This window comes from Pelobates fuscus, chromosome 7, assembly GCF_036172605.1.
Source record: "Pelobates fuscus isolate aPelFus1 chromosome 7, aPelFus1.pri, whole genome shotgun sequence".
Taxonomy (NCBI): domain Eukaryota; kingdom Metazoa; phylum Chordata; class Amphibia; order Anura; family Pelobatidae; genus Pelobates; species Pelobates fuscus.
Window position 1 is genome coordinate 187,193,807 of NC_086323.1, and position 23,898 is coordinate 187,217,704.

At 48.1% G+C, this 23,898-nt stretch overlaps 1 protein-coding gene across 1 annotated transcript in view; it reads left to right on the top strand.

Moving 5' to 3' along the window:
- The window catches only part of STAB1 (stabilin 1), a 426,801-nt gene that overhangs the window by 323,792 nt on the left and 79,111 nt on the right, over window positions 1–23,898 (top strand). The window lies entirely within an intron of this gene.

Consider the following 23,898-nt stretch of genomic DNA (forward strand, 5'->3'; position numbering starts at 1 on the left):
CCAAGGCAAATGCCTTGTTTGCCTCGCGGAAGACACTTCCCTGCAGACACACACACTCTCACTCAATGACAGACAGCCACACAGTGACAGAGACACTGATAGACATACACACACAATCACTCACGTACACACAATGACATACACACACTGACAGCCAGACACACACAATCACTCAGATACACTCTGACAGACATACATCCACAATCACTCACATACACAATGACAGCCATACACACTGACAGCAAGACACACACAATCACTCAGACATACACACATTGACAGCCCCCCTCCCCTCCCCAAACATTAACCGATTACTTTTTTTGTTTGTTTGTTTAAATCCACCTAGCCACTCTGCGTTTTGGAAATTGCCGCCCAAGGCAAATGCCTTGTTTGCTTTGCCCTTGTCCTTGTCCTAGTACAGATCCCTAAGGTACCCCGCTGGTATATAGACCTTGCTTCGAATATACTCCATTGACTACAACTCTCTGTAGCCTGTCACTCAGCCACTGCCTAACCCATTTAACAATATTGGAATACAAACTTAAAGATTGCAGTTTATTGATAAGCATTCTATGTGCGACGGTGTCAAAAGCTTTACTGAAATCTAGGTAAGCAATGTCAACTGCACCACCCTGATCTATTATTTTAGTTACCCAATCAAAAAAATCAATAAGATTAGTTTGGCATGATCTCCCTGAAGAAAACCCATTTTGTCTCTGATCTTGAAATCCATGTGATTTTAGATGTTCAACAATCCTTTCCTTTAACATGGTTTCCATCACTTTCCCCACTACTGAAGTAAGGCTTACTGGCCTATAGTTGCCCGACTCCTCCCTACTACCTTTCTTGTGAATGGGCACAACATTCGCTAATTTACAATTTTCTGGGACTACTCCTGTTATCAATGATTGGTTAAATAAATCCGTTAATGGTTTTGCTAGTACACCCATAGGCGTGCGCAGCCTGTTGCATTAGGGTGTGCACCCTAAAGCACAAACACACACGCCGCGTGTATATGTATTTTTATATACACACATATACATTATATATATATATATATATATATATATATATATATACATACACACACACAAATACAAGTATACGTAGGTGCAGTGTATGTATGATTGTGAGCTGAGCTGTGCAGTGTGTGTGATTGTGAGCGGTGCAGCGTGTAAGGGGTGCAGTGTGTGTGATTGCGAGGGGTACAGTGTGGTGTAATTGTGAAGGGTGCAGTGTGTGTGATTGTGAGGGGTACAGTGTATGTAATTGTAAGGGGTACAGTTTGTGTAATTGTGAGGGATTCAGTGTGTGTGGGGTACAGTGTGGATGATTGTGAGGGGTGCACTGTGTGGGCGACAGGGGTTAGGAGGGTGGAGGGGCAGCAACAGGGGTTGGGGGGGTAGAGGGACAGGAGGTGGGGGGGTGGAGGGGCAGTGACAGGAGGTAGCGGGGGTAGACGGTTAGTAACAGGGGTTAGGGGTGGTAGAGGGGTAGTGACGGGTTAAGGGGATAGAGGGGTAATGACAGGGGTTGGGGTAGAGGGGCAGTGACAGGGGGTGGGGGAGTGGATGGGCAGTAACAGGGGTTAAGGGGGTTGGAGAGGCAGTGACATGGGTTAGGGGGGTAAAGGGGTTAAGGGGGTTGGAGAGGCAGTGACATGGGTTAGGGGGGTAAAGGGGCAGTGACAGGGGTTAGGGGGGTAGAGTGGTGTGACAGGGGTTAAGGGGGGTAGTGACAGGGGGTAGAGGGGGTAGTGATGGGGTTAGGGGGTAGTGACGGGGGTTAGGGGGTAGTGATGGGGGTTAGGGGGTAGTGACAGGGGTTAGGGGGGTAGTGACAGGGGTTAGGGGGTTAGTGACAGGAGTTAGGGGGGTAGTGACAGGGGTTAGGGGGGTAGTGACAGGGGTTAGGGGGGTAGTGACAGGGGTTAGGGGGTAGTGACAGGGGTTAGGGGGTAGTGACAGGGGTTAGGGGGGTAGTGACAGGGGTTAGGGAGGTAGAGGGGTAGTGACAGGGGTTAGAGGGGTAGTGAAAGGGGTTAGAGGGGTAGTGACAGGGGTTAAGGGGGTAGTGACAGGGGTTAGGGGGTAGTGACAGGGGTTGGGGGGTAGTGACAAGGGTTGGGGGGTAGTGGCAGGGGTTAGAGGGGTAGTGACAGGGGTTGGGGGGTAGTGGCAGGGGTTAGAGGGGTAGTGGCAGGGGTTAGAGGGGTAGTGGCAAGGGTTAGAGGGGTAGTGGCAGGGGTTAGAGGGGTAGTGGCAGGGGTTAGAGGGGTAATGACAGGGGTTAGAGGGTAGTGACAGGGGTTAGGGGGTTAGAGGGGTAGTGACAGGGGTTAGGGGGTTAGAGGGGTAGTGACAGGGGTTAGGGGGTTAGAGGGGTAGTGACAGGGGTTAGGGGGGTAGTGACAGGGGTTAGGGAGGTAGAGGGGTAGTGACAGGGGTTAGAGGGGTAGTGAAAGGGGTTAAGGGGGTAGTGAAAGGGGTTAGGGGGTTAGAGGGGTAGTGACAGGGGTTGGGGGTAGTGACAGGGGTTGGGGGGTAGTGACAGGGGTTAGAGGGGTAGTGGCAGGGGTTAGAGGGGTAGTGACAGGGGTTAGGGGGGTGGGGGGCAGTAAGTGACAGGGGTTAGAGGGCTAGGGACAGGGGTTAGGGGGGGTATGGGTGCAGAGGCAGGGTGGGGGGGCAGTGAGTGACAAGGGGCAGAGGGGGGTTTAAATACCTGCCCTGGTGGTCCAGTGGGCGCCCTCTCTCTTCAGTCTGCAGCTCCGCCGGGAGTGAGCTGCAGACGACATGGTGAGTCTCGCGATCTCCAGGCAGAGCGTTGCCGTGGCAACGCTCTGACAGGCTGGAGATCGCGAGATACTTCAGTCTGCAGCTCACTCCCGGCGGAGCTGCAGACTGAGGATCAGGGCAGACAGACAGGAGGGGCCTCTCACCCGGCGGCATTGTGTGCACGCCGCCGGCCCCCTCCTGTGTCGGGTCCTCGGTCATAGACCACTAAGACACCACTAAGCTCTTTTAATAACTTTGGGTGTATTCCATCAGGTCCCATTGACTTATTTGTCTTTACTTTTGACAGTTGAAATAGAACCTCTTCCTCTGTAAACTCACATGTAACAAATGACTCATTTGTCCTTTTTCCTAACTGAGGTCCCTTTCCTTCATTTTCATCTGTTAATACTGGACAAATTCATTGAGGCAGTCAGCTAGACCTTTATCCTCTTCTACATACCTTCCTTCTTTTGTTTTTATAATTTTTTATTTTTGTTGTGAAGGTGTGTACATTACAAGATCAAACGCCACAACAGCGCACACATTGTATACAGGTTAAACAGTGGCATGAGTATATGCACAATTTTTTGTTTTTGTGACTCATAAACAATCTTATCTTACCCTATGAGTATGCATAATAAAGTGTAGTATACATGTTAAGTAAAAGTAGAATACCAAGAAGTGATGCAAGTTAAGCTTTGCTGGATATAAACTAATAATGAGTAACACATAAGGTTAACTCTGAGCGCAGGTAATAGTAGAACATCATATTTGCTGTGCGTTGCTAGAGTTTAAAAGTGATATCTGAATATAAGGCTTTTGTCATACCGCGACCTAGTCAGGTGTGCCTTCCTAGTATCTATCGTAGTATCCAGTTGCATGAGCCTGTCTCAACAACACCACTACACTCGGTGCATGAGCTTGTCTCCATAACATCACTTCACTCAGTGCCTGAGCCTGTCTCCATATCACCATTACACTCTGAAAGTGCTGAAAATGAATTATGTAGAGCAACAGACTGTGCAATATGCCTTTTATCCACAACTCTAAGTCTACCAGATCCTACAGTAATCCATCTGCCATACCTACTACATCTCTGCGGCAGTGGCTTTGCAACAGTTCCAGCCTGAGTTTGTTTACCAGATAATTTACAAATCTCAGACTTCAAAAATACAATCTCCTGCCGCAAGACAGAGAACTGTCTACAGATTAGACACCATCCAAATCTCCAAAACGTGGAACGTGAAACAAATGCATAACAACTATTACACTGAACTAAGTCTGCCATTTTAATGAGGTGAGTAATTTAAATCAACCAAATCTTTTTTTCCTCCTGTATACCTCAGATTACCTCCAGTTTCTCTCCAGAATATCTCCAATCACACACTTTGAAGCAGCACTTAGTAGTAGCAACCAAGCTATATTAGCCAAGCTAATGACCACAATAAACCTTATATAACTCCTAAAAGCGCTCAGGAACAAGGCAATTATAAATCAACAAGCAGAGTTTCCAGCAGGCAAAATAACACAGCAATATCCCAACAGCAATCCCAATAACTGGACGACACACAGTTTAAGGAGCAGAACTGACAAACTTTATTCCACAGTGCCTTATAAAGCATGCTCCCATGCAAGGGAGGAGTTTTCCACAATTATTACAGTAACCAATCTTGGAACAGTAACCTCCCACGTCTCTCCTCCCCTCAGCTTACATCATAATCCCCTTTTCACTGTACTCAGATTCCCCCAGTTCCTGGATGTACCCCTAAACTTAGGGTTACCCCTTTAAATGACACATCCCCTGATAGCCCTGATCTGGGTGAGTAACATACTCAAAAATCACCCAGATCGGACCAGGGGTTCGGGAGTTATGAGCAAGTGAAGATTTGACCGACCGCATGGGTAAAGTATCCGAAAACCGTTCCATGCATTTTGGCCCTGCGGTCGGTCACAGACAAGGGAATAAAACAGACGAATGGCATGGGCTATGGAGCCTAAGGAGGATTCGAATGAACATGGGTCTTAGTCCTAGGGGTGGGCCACTGGGCTACGGCCTCTACTTTGGCGGGTTCGGGCTTCTGTTTGCCGCACCCCACTCTATGTCCCAGGTACTGCACCTTAGCCATCCCTATACTACACTTGGCCGGTTTCAGGGTCAAACCAGCTTCCCTAATCCTGTCCAGTACAGCTCCTATATGGGCCAAGTGTTCCTGCCACGTATTGCTAAAAATAGCAATATCGTCCAGGTAGGCACAGGTATAGTCCTGGAACCCATCCAGGAGTCGATCCACCATCCTCTGGAAAGTGGCTGGGGTGTTTTTCATCCCAAATGGCATGACCTTAAACTGGTACAAGCCAAATGGGGTGACAAAGGCCGACTTCGGGATGGCGGCTGGGGCCAGGGGGATTTGCCCATATCCTTTACATAAGTCAATAGTCGTGAGGTATTGGCCCCTGGCCATCCTATCCAGTAACTAGTCTATCCGGGGCATAGGATAGGCATCTGACACGGTTTTCTCGTTCAATCTCCTGTAGTCCACACAGAAGCGAGTCGTACCATCTCGCTTCGGCACGAGGACTACAGGAGAAGCCCATGGACTATCTGAGGGCTCAATCACCCCCAGTTGGAGCATCTCATTGATCTCCTTGCGCATATTTTCCCTCACCGCCTCTGGGATGCGGTAGGGGGTCTGGCGCATGGGTAGTTGCCCTGGGGTTTCCACCCGGTGAGTAGCCAGAGGAGTGTATCCTGGTACATTAGAGAAGGTTTCTTGCTTCTCTCGCAACAGCTGCTGTACCTCGGCACGGTCCTGTGGGCTCAGCCGGTCCCCCAGTACAACCTCTCCTAAATCCCCAGACAGCCTACCGTCTCCCAGCAGGTCGGGAAGGGGAAGGCTGTCACACTCGTCAGAGTTGGGTGCACAAATTGCGGTCACCTCCTCTGAGCGTTCTCGGTAGGGCTTTAGCATGTTCACATGGAGCATGCGTCGCCCTCCAGTTCCTGTGCAGGGGCCAATTATATAAGTGGTGTCACATCTCTGTTCCACGACTTTATAAGGGCCTTGCCAGGCAGCCTGCAGCTTATCATGTCGGACAGGTTTTAAAATTAAAACTTTCTGTCCCACCTGGAAGCTACGGTCCCTGGCGCCCGATCATACCAGGTGCGCTGACGCGTCTGAGCTGCCTGGAGGTTTTCTCCTACTGTCTTAGTTAGGGCCTCCAGTCGGTCTCGAAGCGCCAACACATATGGTATAATGGGGGTGTACCGTCTGCACTCCGGTCTCCCTCCCAATGTTCTCGGATGAGATCTAGGGGTCCTCTTACCCTCCTCCCAAATAATAACTCAAATGGGGAAAACCCAATTGATTCCTGAGGCACCTCCCTGTAAGCAAAGAGGAGGTGAGGCAGGAATCGCTCCCAGTACCTATGGGTCTCGGCAAAGGTTCGGAGCATTTGTTTTAAGGTGCCATTGAACCTTTCACAGAGCCCGTTGGTCTGGGGGTGGTAGGGGGCACTAATAATGGGTTTTACATTACACAGCCTCTAGAGTTGTTGGGTGACCTCTGCAGTAAATTGAGTACCCTGATCCGAGATGATCTCCCTGGGTAACCCTACCCGGGAGAAGATCTGCATCAGGGCCTCGGCCACGGTCTCGGCGTGGATATTTGTCAGGGCCACTGCCTCGGGATATCGGGTAGCGTAATCTACGGTGGAAGGGTTCCTCAATTATAGGTAGCGGATGCAGTTTTGCCTACCGCCGGTCTCCCCTCTTCCCCACCCTCTGGCACATGTCACAGGTACTACAATACTTCCGTACCTCCTGGCTAACCCCCGGCCAAATGAAATTCTGTGTCAGTCGGTATCTAGTCCGACTAAGCCCCAAATGCCCGGATAGCGGAATATCGTGCGCTATCCGCAGCAATTCGGCTCGGTACCGCTGTGGTACCACTAACTGTCTTAATACAATCGGGTCTGACCCAGCTACTTGCTTGTCTGACTCCCTGTATAACAGCTGCCCCTCCCATACAAATCTTTCCCCTTCTGTTCCAGGGTGGTCAGAGGTGACTTTATCTCTATACACTTGCAAGGTAGGGTCAGTTGTCACCTCTGCCGCAAATTCGTTAGGGGGGGATCAAGGGACACAGTCTAGGGAAGGGGAAGGTTCTCTTACCTGGACCTCCGGCAGTGTGTTGTAGTCCTGGGTGCTGGCCTGTTGCCTGGTGACCACTGGGTGTGCTTCCTCAGTGGTTGTGGTTTGGGGCTCAAAAGCAGATGTGAGCTTTCCCAAATCGTTTTCCAGTACCACCTCTGTGGGTAACTGTGGCATCAACCCCACCTCCACATTCCCTGCCCCCGCTCCCCAATGCAAATGGACGTTCGCAGTGTCCAGCCCCGGTAGACGGCTCCCCCAGCAACCCTGACTGCTATAGTCCGGTTAGTTTAGCCTTGTCAGCGACCAAGTGGCTTTTTACCAGGGTTATAGTGGCACCTGAGTCTCGGAGCCCTTGCACGGCTTTTCCCTCCAGATATACAGTCTGTCTGTGGTGCTGGCGATTATCAGCGTGTGCTTGTAATGGGTTGGCTTTGTGTAGTACCTCCCACTGTTCTATGGTGGTGACAGGAACTGCGGAGCTATAAGCGGCCGGTGGCTCCCCCTGGTAGTGATGTGCAGCAGCTCTCGGTGGTGGTGGTGGTCCCGGTCGGATCCATGAGGATCGGTCTCTGAGTTGTGGGCATTCTCTTTTGTAATGTCCCAACTTCTGGCAGTGATGACATGGCCCTGAGCTAGACTGACGGAAACGTGGTTGTACAGCAGGCGGTGGTGGGGGTAGCTGTCATGGTGGTACTGTGGGGTAGTTTGTCCCCCCAAAGGATTTCATCGTGACTTTTGGGGCTACCGGTTTCTGTGACCTGCGTGCATCCAAGTAATCATCTGCTTTCCTAGCAGCCTCTGTGAGGGATTTAGGGTTACGGTCTCTTACCCACTCCTGTACCTCAGTTGCTACCCCATCATAGAATTGTTCCATGGGCAACATTTGTATAACATCCTCCATGGACCGGCCTTTGCTGGCTTGTACCCATCCAAGGGCCGCCCGTTGCAACCTACAAGCCCACTCGGCATGTGAGTCTTTATCCGCCTTTTTCAATTCTCGGAACCGCCTTCGGTATGCCTCTGGTGTTATGGCATACCGGGCCAATATAATCTCTTTTACTCGGCTGTCTTTTACCCGGATCTCCTCATCTGGCACAGTCCTATAAGCTTCTGCTGCCCTCCCCGATAACCGCCCAGCCAAAATAGGTACCCAATCCTCAGTACTGATTTTATGTAAGGCACACAGTCTTTCAAAATCTTGGAGGAAAGCATCTATGTCTTCCTCTGCCTCCACATAATTTTTAAAAGCTTGGTAAGGAGTTTTTGTCTTACCCTCTGTATTGTTGGTGGTTGCTGTGTTCCTTACTGCGGATGGTTGTGGTCTTTGACGTAACATAAACTCCTGCACAGGCCCGGACTGGCCATCGGGCATACCGGGCAAATGCCCGGTGGGCCGCGATGGCCGTGGGGCCGAGGCCGGCAGGGGAGATCACAGGATCTCCCCTGCCAGCCCCTGCAGGGCCAGCGCTACCCGAGCACCGGCCCTGCTGTGTCTCCATGGGCCGTTGGGGAGATCAAAGATCTCCCTCACCGGCCCAGAGACACTGACAGGCGGCCGCCGGCAGGAGAGGGTGTGAGGGAGGGAGGCAGGCGAGAGGACCGGCGGAGCTCTAGCCAGCAGCTCCGCCGGGTCCTCTAGCGAGGTCTGAGCGTTGCCGCGGTAACCGCGGCAACGCTCAGATCTCGCGAGAGTGAACTATAGCCTTCAGGCTAAAGTTCACTCTCACCACTGGACCACCAGGGAAGGAAGCTGCACGGCACCCCCCCACCCCCCAGGCAGAACGGATCCCCCTCTCCCCACAGGCAGAACAGATCCCCCCCTCCTTCCAGGCTAAAAGAAGGGAGGAGGGGGGGATATAACTTTTTTTTTTTTATTAATAAAAAATATATATTTAAATGTAAATAAAATATACATTCACACTCACACACACAGCACACAAACACACACAGCGCCCTCAGACACACACACAACACCCTCAGACACACACAGCACCCCCAGACACACACAGCACCCTCAGACACACACAGCACCCTCAGACACACACAGCACCCTCAGACACACACAGCACCCAAACATACACAGCGCACTCAAACACACACAGCGCACTCAAACACACACACAGCACCCTCAGACACACACACAGCACCCTCAGACACACACACACAGCACCCTCAGACACACACACACAGCACCCTCAGACACACACACACAGCACCCTCAGACACACACACACAGCACCCCCAGACACACATACACAGCACCCCCAGACACACACACACAGCACCCTCAGACACACACACACAGCACCCCCAGACACACACACACAGCACCCCCAGACACACACACAGCACCCCCAGACACACACACAGCACCCCCAGACAAACACAGCACCCTCAGACACACACACAGCACCCTCAGACACACACACAGCACCCTCAGACACACACACAGCACCCTCAGACAAACACACATCACCCTCAGACACACACAGCACCCTCAGACACACACAGCACCCTCAGACACACACAGCCCTCAGACACACACAGCACCCTCAGACACACACAGCACCCTCAGACACACACAGCACCCTCACTCACACACATATACAGCACACTCCCACACACACACATATATATATTGTGCAATCAATAAACTTTTACTATAGATGAATCTTACCCAGTTGCAGAACTACCGCAGTTGCAGGGGTCGCAGCTGCCACCAGACCCATCATTTCAGGGGGCCCGGCCACGCGGGGGCCGCATTGAAGGGGCCCATCAGGTGGCCCATGCTGTTAGGGCCATCCAATGGCAATGAATTACCAAGGGACCCGGTCAGCGCTGCGGCGCTTTAACAGCACGACCGGGCCCCCTGTGATGACTGCCCTGGTCACTTCTTCCCAGCAACCACCAGAAGCCACAGGGGAGGAAGAGAGGAGGGAGTCATACTGGGAACTTTAGTAGTTTTACACGCAATAAAGCCTTAATGGCATTTTCTCTTTGGGAATAATCCTGTATATTATTCATCTGAGGTATTGAAAAAACTAAAAACCTATTTTTTAGTTTTACCCATCTTTATTTCACCTAAGACTGGAGTAGAGCATCATTAAGTGGTGAATATATCTTTACAAATCTACGTATTATTGTCTTAAAGAAATAAAAGAACAACACAGACCATGTGTAATGAACCCCTTGTACTTTGTATAGTACGTTTATTAGCACTGTTCCAAACTCCTAGAGGGTTAAGTGATTATAGCCCGTTCGCATAGTAGGCTAATTCGTACTCTCTCGAAATCCAAGCAGCTCATGGGAAAAATCAAGCGCTTCGTCATTTGCATACCCAAACATCAGTTGAGACTTGATGAAGGGTACAACTGGAATACTTTACTATGGCCTGATGGCCCACTTTTATACACAGACCCCCAGCATAGGGTCTCCAGCAAAAGTATAGTAAAACATGCCCAGGAGTCTCTGTGTCTGGGAGATAATTGAGTGTAATTTGCTTAAACTCATTATCTCGCAGGCACTAGAGGTATAGAAAATAAAACATAAAACACCCCAAAACATACATAATATTATGGCACGTAGGTAGCAATAGTTTCTCTAGTTCATGCCTACCTTTTCACTGAATAGCGCTCTCCTGGCTTGTCGGGGATTAGAAGTAGGCGTTCGTGAAGTTACCAGTGTCTGCAGGGTCGAGTGTCTGCCTTCCAGACACTCAACGACTAACTACGCCCGTCTGCTTTTGGGAGACAAGGCTGCATAGGGAGAGCACTTAATTTTGTGGTTACTTTGAAGTTAAATGAACCAGGGGGTGGTCGGTGTTCAGTATATCAAATTACTGAATGCAGGAAAAATAACTGGGGCAAGAGAAATTACAGGGTTTGTCACACCATGTAATCACAACTAATCACAGCTAATCTTTAGTTTAATTCAATGACAAAGGGGGGGGGGGAGGAAGCTCAGTGTCCAAAATCATCTTTGGATTATCTTTGGACTAATCATCATTGGACTAATGTCACAGGATATTACTGTAGCAGGACACCTGGAAACCCAACCGGTTACCTCCGCTATAGAAGAATTGGGTGACCCATCTTCCCCAGTAACTGGATGACACACAGTTCCAGGGGTACAACAACAACTACATTGGCCACACTCGGCTTTATACTTTTCCCCAGGCAAGGGGTGGATGACACACAAAGACAATGTCCCTTCCCAGGGGTCGTATAATGGATCCTAAATTCCAGTCCCTTTGTCCTCTATTCCCGCCACTCAGCGGTCCCTCCCAGGGTCCCCTGCTAGAAACGGAACTCCCATCCCTTTGTGCACTGTTCCGCCACCTATCCCCAGGGCTTCCCACCTCCGGGGGCCAGGGGTCTTCATCCCATGAGCCTCTGTACTGGGCAGGCCCAGCGCATGAAAGTTTCCCACCTCTGGGATTCCCAAGCACATAAACCCCGTCAAACGCTATTGTTCCCAAGGGAGTGTCCCCACCAACTTCAGGAATCCCCCGAATGGTAACTGCCTCTGTATGTGGGATTCCTGGGTGAAACCAGGCAAGGGAAGCGTCCACGTTCAGGACACAAATGCTCCCCCTGGCCGCCGTCCATCTATATGATTGGTGGCCACCCAGGGAAGCACTCATGAATTACTTCCCTTGCGGTTTCACACTTATGTTGTGAACTGCCAACATTCTATTTGATTGGTGTGAACACTCCAAGGGGCACTGGGGAGGTCTCAGTTTGGGAATCGAATGGGGTGGGAAGCGATCCACGAATGCTCCCCCAGGATGGCATTCATTTAATAAACAGGCCGCCACCCATGGTCGAGGTTTCCCTTGCGGTTTGTGGTTTTCACACCTCGTTAACTAGGTGCAAATATTCTAATAAGGTGTGAACGTTCTAAACAAACATTCTGTTCTAAACACAAATTCTAAATGGGGTATCTAGGTTGTCCCCTTTCAGGAGGCGAACAGAACTCGTTCGTATGGGTACTCCCGAATGGGGAGCAGGCAAAACACATGAATACACATAGTTATATGGCAAAACATGGGGGTGTCATACAGCAATTCACTAATAGTTAGCAGTCCCGCCACAATAACCTTCGACCTTCCAGTGTCTGGCTATCACCATTTTGGTTGTGAGTAATAAATGAGTCGTTAATATTTCTGTAGCAGAGCACTAGTCCTGACCAGGACTCTCCTCCGTGGATCCATGAAGACAGGAACTCTGGAACAAGGGGCTGTGAAGCGAATAGCTCTATCCCTCCCCAGTAACTGGACGACACACAGTTCTGGGAGTACAACTGATTTATTCCACACAAACTCGGCCTTTTATGCACAGACCCCCAGCATGGGGACTTTAATCAAAATCATACAAACCCCTCACAGGCGTCCCTGTGTCTAAGAGATAATTGAGTGAAAACTTACAGGAAACCACATGAAAAAATTCCTGAAACACCCCAAAAACAGTCATATTTCACAGGAACCCCACAAGTCTTATATCCCCAAATAGCCCGGATCTGATCGCCCAAGTTGTCCAAATAGCTCTTAGATCCATTTGGCAGAACGGAATCACCATTCCGGTCGGCGTTTGACGACCAAGTACCGCTGCCTGTGTTCTGGAGACAAAATGGGCACCATTCACTGGAACGCATGCGTTCGGTTATACGAATGCCGGCAACCCAGGGAAAGCACTCAAGTTAATTACTTGATTGCGGTTAACAGCCAGGGCTGGTCGGTGCTCATGGAGGTATAAAAGGGGGACCTCACATTGTCCATTCGGGAAATAAACAAGGGGGGTATGGACAACCTAACAGAAAGAAAATGCATCTGCTAAAATGTCATCTATACAAGAAAGAAGAGGACAGTTTAAATGGAGAAAAGCTATATATGGAGATTGATCTGTATTGGTGTCAAGGATGAACTCAAAGGTTCTCTCCCATCATTCTATTTTATCACAGCTCCACCAAACATGTGAGAAAGTACCATCGGCTTCTAAACATCCCCAAAAAGACATATTTACATTCGGAAACATTTGATTCATTCTCAGAGGAACTAAATGCCACCAAATATAATTCTATAAGGTTCAAGGAGTGTGTAATCATGATTACTCTATTATAGGAATATATATATATATATATATATATATATAAATATATATATATACGGTTTAATTTTCAGCTCTCTTTACCAAACCTTCAGAGCCATTGGATTTATATCCTTTTTAATAGTTACTTAGCTGAAAAGAGACTTGCTCCATCAAGTTCAGAATTCCTCACATATGTTTTTGCTATTGATCCAAAAGAAGGCAAAAAACACAGTCTGAAGCGCTTCCAATTTTGCAACAAATTAGGAAAAAAATCCTTCTTGACCCCAGAATAGCAGTCAGATATCTCCTTGGATCAATCAGCTATAACTCCACTTATTAGAAATCATATCCCTGTATGTTTTGGTTTTGGAAGTTTTTATCCAATTGCTGTTTAAACATCTGTATGGACTCTGATAAAACCACCTCTTCTGGCAGAGAATTCCATATCCTTTTAGTTTGTATGGTAAAAAAAACCTTTCCTTTGCCTTAGATTAAATCTCCTTTCTTCCAGCCTAAATGTGTGACCTCGTGTCCTATGTATAGCCCTGTTTATGAATAGATTTCCAGATAATGGTTGTACTGGCCCCGAATATATTTGTATAATATTATCATATGCCCTCTAGGTGCCGTTTTTCCAAACTAAAGAGATTTACATTTTTTAACCTTTCTTCATAACAAAAATGCTCCATTCTGTTTATCAATTTTGTAGCTCGTCTTTGCACTTTTTTTAGTGCCATGATATCCTTCTTTAGAACAGGTGCCCAAAATTGCACAGTATATTCAAGGTGTGGTCTTACCAGCGATTCATAAAGAGGCAAAATTATATTTTCATCCCTAGAATTTATGCCTCTATATATAAATAACAAAACCTTACTGGCAAATGCAGATTGACATTGCATATTTCTGCATAATTTGTTGTCTATAACAATTTCCAAACCCTTCTCGTGTGTGGTTATCCCTAATTCACTACCATTTAGGGTGTAAGTTGCTTGTGCATTCTTGACATCGAAGTGCATAACTTTGCATTTCTCTACATTAAATGTAATCTGCCATTTTAGTGCCCAGATCCCCAATCTATCTAAATCCCTCTGCAGCAAAGCAATATCCTGCTCACATTTTATTACTTTACAAAGTTTTGTGTCATCTGCAAACACTAAAACCTGGCTTTTAATCCCTATTGCAAGATCATTTATAAATATGTTAAATAGAAGCGGTCCCGAAACAGAATCCTGAGGGACACCACTTACCACTTTTGTCCAGCTTGAAAATGTACCATTAATGACAACTCGTTGTACTCTATCCTTAAGCCAATGTTCTACCGAAGAACAAAAATATTCATCTAGACCAATTTCTTTTAGTTTGAAGACTAACCTATTCTATCAAATGCCTTGGCAAAATCCAAGTAGATCACATCCACTGCAACACCCTGATCTATACTTCTACTTACTTCTTTATAGAATACAGTCAGGTTAGTTTGGCATGACCTATGTTTCATAAAACCGTGCTGATTATTGCTAATAACAAAGTTATTTCCAATGAATTCATGAATATTATCCCTTAATAGTTCTCTAAATATTTTCACAGTCACAGAAGTTAAGCTCACAGGTCTATAATTTCCAGGCAAGACTTTTGAACCCTTTTTAATAGGAGCGACATCTGCCTTCCTCCAATCCTCCGGTACAATACCTGAAACAAAAGGATCTTAAAAGATTAAATACAGAGGTTCACTTATTTCCCCACTTAGCTCCTTAAGCACTCGTGGGTGAATACCGTCAGGCTCCAGAGATTTATTTACATTATTTTCTTTAACTGCTATAGCACCTTGTCTCGAGTCATCCAATCACAAGTTATCTGCAAGTTTCTTGCAGCAATCATTTGCATATCTCTTGCATGGGATCCTCATTAATATATACTGAAGAAAAATAGTTATTTAACATTTCTGCCTTTTCCTGGTCTTCATTAACTAACAGACCCACATGTTTCCAGTGTACCTACACTTTAATTTTTTGTTTTTTTAGAATTGATGTACTTGAAAAACGTTTCTCATTTTCTAGTTTAGCCACTTTAATTGCCTTTTTGCAAGCATTATTGGCTTCCTTATATCTTATAGAGGATGCCTCTGATTTGTATGATTTAAATGCTTTAAACGCCCTTTTCCTATTTTAAATCTCTTGTTTTATTTCTCTACTAAGCCACATTGGTTTCAATTTGTTCCTTTTAGATTTATTACCCAATGGCACATACTGAGATGTGCCATTGGGTAATGTTTGAAGAGCTTCCATTTATCCTAAGTTTTTTTTTTTCACTAAGGAGTTTATGCCAGTCAATATGTAGTAGAGCTGCCCTTATCTTATTGAAATTGGCTTTTTTTAAATTATATGTTTTAGTGATTTTGCTTTTTAGAGTTTTTTTAAAAAAATTACCATATTGTGGTCACGATTTCCCAAATGCTCCCCTACTTGAATGTTGGTTAAAAGATCAACATTGCTTGTTATAACGAGATGTGGGCACTACAAAACAACCCACCAACAATGACTATACAAAATATGCACACAATGTTTAGGTGATACATGCCTAATACTTAAAGTGTGAGTGCAGCACTTATGAATATATGATAGGGACTTAACCCTCAATGAAAGTAAAATCAAATATATGTGAAAACAAGAAAAACAAAAAACATAAAAACATAGTGTAGTACTGTTGATAATTTATATTTTGAATAAACTTTTGAAAATAAACTCACATGTAGTAGAGCCGTTTCACGGTATAGGCCAGTGATGGCGAACCTCTTTGAGCCCGAGTGCCCAAACCGCAAAACATGCCAACTTTTTTTTCCTCAAAGTGCCAACACGGCAATTAAACCTAAATACTGAGCTTTAAGTTTAGAAAAAACAGGGGGGCCGGGCCACAGTGCCCAGTGGTCGCAGGAGAGACCAGCTCCCGCACAACATGACACAATTGACCCATTAATCTTTTTTTTGGAGGAAATCCGCGACCATCCGCGACCCTCGACACGCACGGGCTACCGGAGACGAGGAGAGGCTTGCCGCTGGGGTTTTAGTCCCTCGGAGGAGAGGTCCCTGCTACACCAGGTGGGGGCCCGCTCCACTATCCTGCCCAACAGAGCCTGACAAGCGAGTGGAACACTGGTGGACCCGGTCCTGGTCGTCCCCCCTCTGGGCCGGGGGGGTTATCCTGGTCCGAGTCACTAAGCCATACTTGGAGGTACTGCCAGATCATCGAGCAGGCCCAGGGCCCAACCTAAGATGGCGGCAGCTAAGAGAGCGGGAACAAGACCGCAGAGTCCACTGCAGTATGTGCGCACTACCTGACCTGGCCCATGCGACAACAAGCACCAAGAAACCCTTATCCTGCAGCGGCACCCAGGACCGGAGACTCACCGGGAGCAGAACGCTGGTAACCCGGCTGGACGAGCTGCCCACGAGGACGGCGCAGCAGATGGGATCGCTCACCCTTCTTCCGAGCTGGTGGCTCACCGGGAGGAGCCCCTACACAGCCTGCCATACCCCAGGGGGAAGATTGACATTATAACTAAAAAAGTGCATTCCCAACCTGACAACCAATAAGGCTGCAGGACACTGGCTCCCACCAGAGACAAGCGCAGGATTAAAAATCACAAGTACACCAAGGGGGGACTGTCCCCAAGCCATTTACCTGGACTGAGCCTCACATGGCAGTACCCTGGCTACCGTCCATATGATGCCAATATACTTCATAGACAGATCCCACAGCAAGAAACTATTGACCCTTATCTGGCAGCTGGGGAGTTAACCTGGGGTGGAAAATCTTAAGCATTACTAAAGCTTTTGTGTATCGTTAATTTAGCTTGATAGGATTAGTCCTCTAAGCATAGTGTGCTAGTATGCTAGGTAAAACCTACGAAGTTAGAATGTATAGCCTCTAACAAATCATTTAAAAGAAAAAAGGTGCAGTACTGTGGCGCCAAAATGTAAATCTCAATGGCAAATTATATACGTGCTTTTGCGACACATACTTACCTGTAGAGATGTCCCGAATAGTTCGCCGGCGAATAGTTCCCGGCGAACATAGCTTGCTCGCATTCGCCACGGCGATGTTCGGTCCGCCCCATATTTGTCATCATTGAGTAAACTTTGACCCTGTACCTCACAGTCAGCAGACACATTCCAGCCAATCAGCAGCAGACCCTCCCACCTCCTGGACAGCATCCATTTTAGATTCATTCGGAAGCTGCATTCTTAGTGAGAGGCCCAGTGTAGCTGCTACTGATTTAATAGGGAAATCGATAGCTAGGCTAGTGTATTCAGTGTCCACTACAGTCCTGAAGGACTCATCTGATCTCTGCTGTAAGGACAGCACCCCAAAAAGCCCTTTTTAGGGCTAGAACATCAGTCTGCTTTTTTTTTTTCCTGTGTAATCTAATTGCAGTTGCCTGCCTGCCAGCGTGTGTCAGGCTCACAACGTATACTGTGCCCACTTGCCCAGTGCCACCACTCATATCTGGTGTCACAATAGCTTGCATGTAAAAAAAAAAAAAGTTTGACTGTAATATAATAGCAGTCAGTTTCCTTCACACGTGTGCGTTTCAGGGCCTGCCAGGGCACAGTGTCACACCAGTGCAACTCATATCTGGTGTAACAGTAGTGTACATTTAAAAAATAAAAATAAAATTTGACTGTAATAGATTGAATAGCAGTTAGTTGTCTGCAAGCGTGTGTGTCAGGCCTACAGCGTCTACTCTGCCAACTTCTGCCAGTGCACAGTGCTACTCATATCTGTTGTCACAGTAGCTTGCACGCATAGTACCACTAATCGAAAAAAAAATGACAGGCAGGGGCCGTCGTGGTCGTGGTGCTGTGATTCCCTTTGGCCCTAGAATAATGCCCAGTGTTCAGAGGCCACGTACCCTGAACTTGAAAAGTTCTGAGGACATAGTTGACAGGCTAACACAAGACACCCAATCTTCTACAGCTTCCACTCGGAACCTTGACGCACCATCCTCCTCCAGCTTAGCTTCGGGCACCTCTCAAGTTACCACTCGCCCGCCTGCCGCCACCACCAACACTAGCACCACAGCCGCTTCACTTGATCTGTCAGAGGAGTTATTTACACATCAGTTGGAAGAAATGAGTGATGCGCTACCATTATTGCCAGAGGATGTAGATAACAGGGATATGTCTCAGTCAGGCAGCATTACACACATGGACGTACGGTGTGATGATGATGATGTTGTACCCGCTGCTGTTTCCTTTGCTGAGTTGTCAGATACAAGTGAAGCGGTTGATGATGACGATGCATCTGTGGATGTCACGTGGGTGCCCGCTAGAAGAGAAGAACAACAGGGGGAAAGTTCAGATGGGGAGACAGAGAGGAGGAGGAGACGAGTTGGAAGCAGGGGGAGGTCATCGCAAGGAGCTAGTGGGACAGTCAGACAGCATGCATCGGCACCCGGGGTCAGCCAGACAGCACGCCAATCAACGCATGCTGTTGCCACCGCCAGAATGCCGTCATTGCAGAGCTCAGCAGTGTGGCATTGTTTTTGTGTGTCTGCCTCTGACAACAGCGATGCCATTTTCAACCTGTGCCAAAAGAAACTGAGTCGCGGGAAGTCCAACACCCACCTAGGTACAACTGCTTTGCGAAGACACATGATCGCACATCACGAACACCTATGGGATCAACACATGAGTATAAGCAGCACACAAACTCAAAGCCGCCATCCTCCTCCTGGTCCAGCATCTTCAGCCACGTCAACCACTGCTGTCCTCCTTGCCCCCTCTCAACCATCCGCCACTCCGTCTCTCGCCTTGAGCAGTTCCTGCTCATCTGCCCACAGTCAGGTGTCTGTCAAGGACATGTTTGAGTGTAAGAAGCCAATGTCACAAAGTCACCCCCCTGCCGGGCGTCTGACAGCTGGCTTGTCTGAACTCTTAGCCCGCCAGCTTTTACCATACAAGCTGGTGGAGTCTGAGGCGTTCCAAAAAATTGTAGCTATTGGGACACCGCAGTGGAAGGTACCCGGCCAAATTTCTTTACACAAAAGGCAATCCCCAACCTGTACTCAATTGTGCAAAAGGAAGTAATGGCATGTCTGGCACACAGTGTTGGGGCAAGGGTCCATTTGACCACTGATACCTGGTCTGCAAAGCATGGTCAGGGCAGGTATATCACCTACACTGCGCATTGGGTAAACCTGCAGATGGCTGCCAAGCATGGAATGCGTGGCTCTGCAGAGGAGTTGGCGACACCGCCACGACTTGTAGGCAGGCCTGCTGCCACCTCCTCTACTCCTCCTACTTCACCCTCTTCCATAACCTCCTCGGCTAAGTCCTCTTCTGCTGCTGCGTCTTGCTCCACATCAACGGCACCCCCTCAGCTCCCCAGGTACTATTCCACATCCCGGATATGGCAGTGTCACGCCGTCTTGGGGTTGACTTGCCTGAAAGCAGAGAGTCACACCGGACCAGCACTCCTATCCGCCCTGAACGCACAGGTGGATCAGTGGCTGATTCCGCACCAACTGGAGATCGGCAAAGTGGTTTGTGACAAAGGAAGAAATTTGTTGGCGGCATTGAATTTGGGCAAGTTGACACATGTGCCGTGCATGGCACATGTGTGTAATCTGATCGTACAACGCTTTGTGCATAAGTACCCAGGCTTACAGGACGTCCTGAAGCAGGCCAGGAAGGTGTGTGGCTATTTCAGGCGTTCCTACACGGCCATGGCGCACTTTTCAGATATCCAGCGGCGAAACAACATGCCAGTGAGGCGCTTGATTTGCGACAGCCCGACACGTTGGAATTCAACACTCCTAATGTTCGACCGCCTGCTCCAACAAAAAAAAGCCGTTAACGACTATTTGTATGACCGGGGTGCTAGGACAGCCTCTGCGGAGCTGGGAATTTTTTTGCCACGTTACTGGACGCTCATGCGCAATGCCTGTAGGCTCATGCGTCCTTTTGAGGAGGTGACAAACCTAGTCAGTCGCACCGAAGGCACCATCAGCGACATCATACCATTTGTTTTCTTCCTGGAGCGTGCCCTGCGAAGAGTGCTGGATCAGGCCGTAGATGCGCGTGAAGAGGAAGAGGAAGAGTTGTGGTCACCATCACCACCAGAAACGGCCTTATCAGCATCGCTTGCTGGACCTGCGGCAACACTGGAAGAGGATTGTGAGGAAGAGGAGTCGGAGTAGGAATGTGGCTTTGAGGAGGAGGAGGAAGACCAACCACAACAGGCATCCCAGGGTGCTCGTTGTCACCTATCTGGTACCCGTGGTGTTGTACGTGGCTGGGGGGAAGAACATACCTTCAGTGAGATCACTGAGGACGAGGAACGGGACATGAGTAGCTCGGCATACAACCTTGTGCAAATGGGGTCTTGCTGTCGTGCCTGTTGAGGGACCCTCGTATAAAAAGGCTGAAGGAGAACGACCTGTACTGGGTGTCCACGCTACTAGACCCCCGGTATAAGCAGAAAGTGCCTGAAATGTTACCGAATTACCGCAAGTCGGAAAGGATGCAGCAGTTCCAAAATAAATTAAAAAGTATGCTTTACACAGCGTATAAGGGTGATGTCACAGCACAACGGGAATCTAACAGGGGAAGAGGTGAAAGTAGTCCTCCTCCTCCCTCGACCACGCCGGCAAGGACAGCACGCTTTACAGACGTGTTGTTGGTGGAGGACATGCGGAGCTTTTTAAGTCCTACGCATCGCCATAGCCCTTTGGGGTCCACCCTCAGAGAACGACTCGACCGACAGGTAGCAGACTACCTCGCCTTAACTGCAGATATCGACAATCTGAGGAGCGATGAACCCCTTGACTACTACTTAACACACCACTCCTATCTGGTGGCACATTAGATTACACGCGCAGTGCCCCAAATTTGAAGTAGGAGGACCGACCAAGCATCTTTTTCCATCTCCCGGTTCCTAAAATCGATGCCATATACACGTCCCCTGATAGGGGACGTAACAGGGATTAAACTGATAGGAATAGTACTACTTAACACACCTTATAATAACGCAGAGAGAGGCAACACAGAAAGAGGAGTCTGAAGAAGAGGAGTCAGAAGAGGAAGGTGGCTTTGAGGAGGTGGAAGACCAAACACAGCAGGTGTCCCAGGGGGCTTGTTGTCACCTTTCGGGGAACCTTGGTGTTGTACCTGGCTGGGTGGAGGAAGAGACCTTCAATGACTTCAGTGAGGACAAGGAACGGGGCATGGCTAGCTTGGTATCCAACCTTGTGCAAATGGGGAGTTTGCGGTTGTGCAAATGGACTGTTTGCGGTTGTTTGCGGTGAGTTAAACGGGGAGTTTGGTCTGTCACTGTGAAGCGGGCATAACCCTTACACTACCTGATCGATACAACATCATACCTGATGTTTTAAAGCACGTTATTCCAAACAATTTAGGAATGTTAGGTGATTTATGCCCTTTATGGATTAAAACCAGACTCTGCATCAACTTAATTTTCCATGGGAGTTTTGCCATGGATCCCCCTCCGGCATGCGTCAGTCCAGGTGTTAGTCCCCTTGAAACAACTTTTCCATCACTATTGCGGCCAGAAAGAGTCCCTGTGGGTTTTAAAATTTGCCTGCCTATTGAAGTCTATGGCAGTTCGCCCGGTTCGCCCGTTCGCGAACATTTGCAGAAATTTGCGTTCACCGTTCGCGAACGGAAAATATTATGTTCGCGACATCTCTACTTACCTGTTCTTTTAATGCATGCTGAGCTAGGATGCTGGTGTGGCTGGGTGGTGTTATTTGAACCTTTAAACTCACGTTAAGTTTCACGTTATGTCCCCCACAGTTAACTTGCTAGCACTGTACTTTTCATAAAAAGCACAGATTAAGCTAGCAAACTTAACAGCAATGCGTAATCAATATAAATCAACGCTCTGTTCATGCATTTATATACAAAAATCGTGCACTGCTTAAATGCCATAAATGTTAAATTAATGTGATATGTCCACGCTTGCGAACGCTGTTGTGGCAGAGTAAGCTGCTTTGTTTATTCATGCACTCAAAAAATAAAGAATTAAAAAAAAAAGTTTTGAAAAAACAACTCGTTCAGTTGTCCGTACTAATTAACATCTTTTTGTTTTAAAAGAAAAACACAACAGAGAGTTCAATGATACAAGTTTTAAATGATATAAATAGATAAAATTAAGCTTCTATTTATTAGTATCTCTAACAAATGCAATACATACACACAGACTGCTGAACACATTCACACACCGACTGCTTAATACATACACACACTGACTGCTAAATACACACACTGACTGCTAAATACACACACAGTCCGCTGAATACACACACACACACACAGTCCTCTGAATACAGTGGGGGGGGGGGGTAGGGTGCTGTATGTGGGAGGGTAGGGGTGCTGTGTGGGGGGTTCTGTGCTGTGGGGGGGATTATGTGTGTGTTGGGGGGATTCTGTGTGTGTGGGGGGTTCTGTGTGGGAGGGGTAGGGGTGCTGTGTAGGAGGGGTGCTGTGTGGTAGGGGTAGGGGTGCTGTGTGTGGGAGGGGTAGGGGTGCTGTGTGTGGGAGGGGTAGGGGTGCTGTGTGGTGTGGTAGGGGTGCTGTGTGTGGGGGGGCGGCAGTAGGGGTGCTGTGTATATTAAATATTTATCCCCCCCTCACTCCCTCCCTCCCTTCTTCTTAGTAGGGGTGCTGTATGTGGGGGGGGGGGTAGTGGTGCTGTTTGTGCTGTGTGTGCTGTGTGTGTGTGAGGGGTGCTGTGTGGGGGGGTTCTGTGTGTGCGTGTGGGGTAGGGGTGATGTGTGATGGGGGTTCTGTGTGTGTGGGAGGGGTAGGGGTGCTGTGTGTGGGAGTAGTGGTGCTGTGTGTGGGAGGGGTAAGGGTTCTGTGTGTGGGAGGGGTAGGGGTGCTGTGTATGGGAGGGGTAGGGGGTGCTGTGTGTGGGAGGGGTAGGGGTGCTGTGTGTGGGAGTGGTAGAGGTGCTGTGTGGTGGGGTAGGGGTGCTGTGTGGTGGGGTAGGGGTGCTGAGTGGTGGGGTAGAGGTGCTGTGTGTGGGGGGCGGCAGTAAGGGTGCTGTGTATATTAAATATTTTTAATATACACCGTTTTGGGCAGGTGCCTACCCTGCATTGCTGTCAACAGCCAGCGGGCCCCTCCCCGGTAACCTGTGGCCGCGTGCGCACAAAGAGGGCCAGTCCCGCCTTCCATACTTGTAATCCTATCATATTCAATGTCCTCAGCTGTAGTGTGGTCCGAGGTAATGTGTTCCATTCTTCCCCACTCGTTGCGTAACATCGGAAGTGGCACTGCAATCTCACTTGCATAGTCACTTACATTTTTTACAGAACTACCATACCCATAATTCTTACATCGATCTCGGTATTTCCTCCCTGGGCTAAATTATTAGATCTTAAAGTGCTCTCAGTCCATAAATGTCCATTATTATGGCGCCGTAAGAAGAGGGTGACATGTTACCTGGTTAAGTTGAGGGGCCCAAAGATGTGGAGTGGTTTTAATAGAAGATTGGTGTGTCTAGAAGTATTACATTTGTGAACGGAAGGAGTTCGCAATAAAGCCACGTTCACCAGGAGGTGCCAAAAATATTTTTGCACCTAGGTGTCCGTGACCTTAGGATTGGCCCTGGTACACTGTTGGGTTTTCTTTTATTCCTGTGCTTTAATTGGAGGTACATCTTCACCTGAAGAGGGTTGTGTTGCTGCCCTAAAAGCACATAGGCGCGAATTACGGAGCCAATAGACTTAGGCTCCAGTCCATGTGAGTGGATTCAATTATCATCCATAAGCACATGTATAGTAATTACAATGTGCATTATATTTGTTTTTCTTTTGTATATATTTGTTTCCTACTCCGACTGTACCCTGACATAAGGGTAA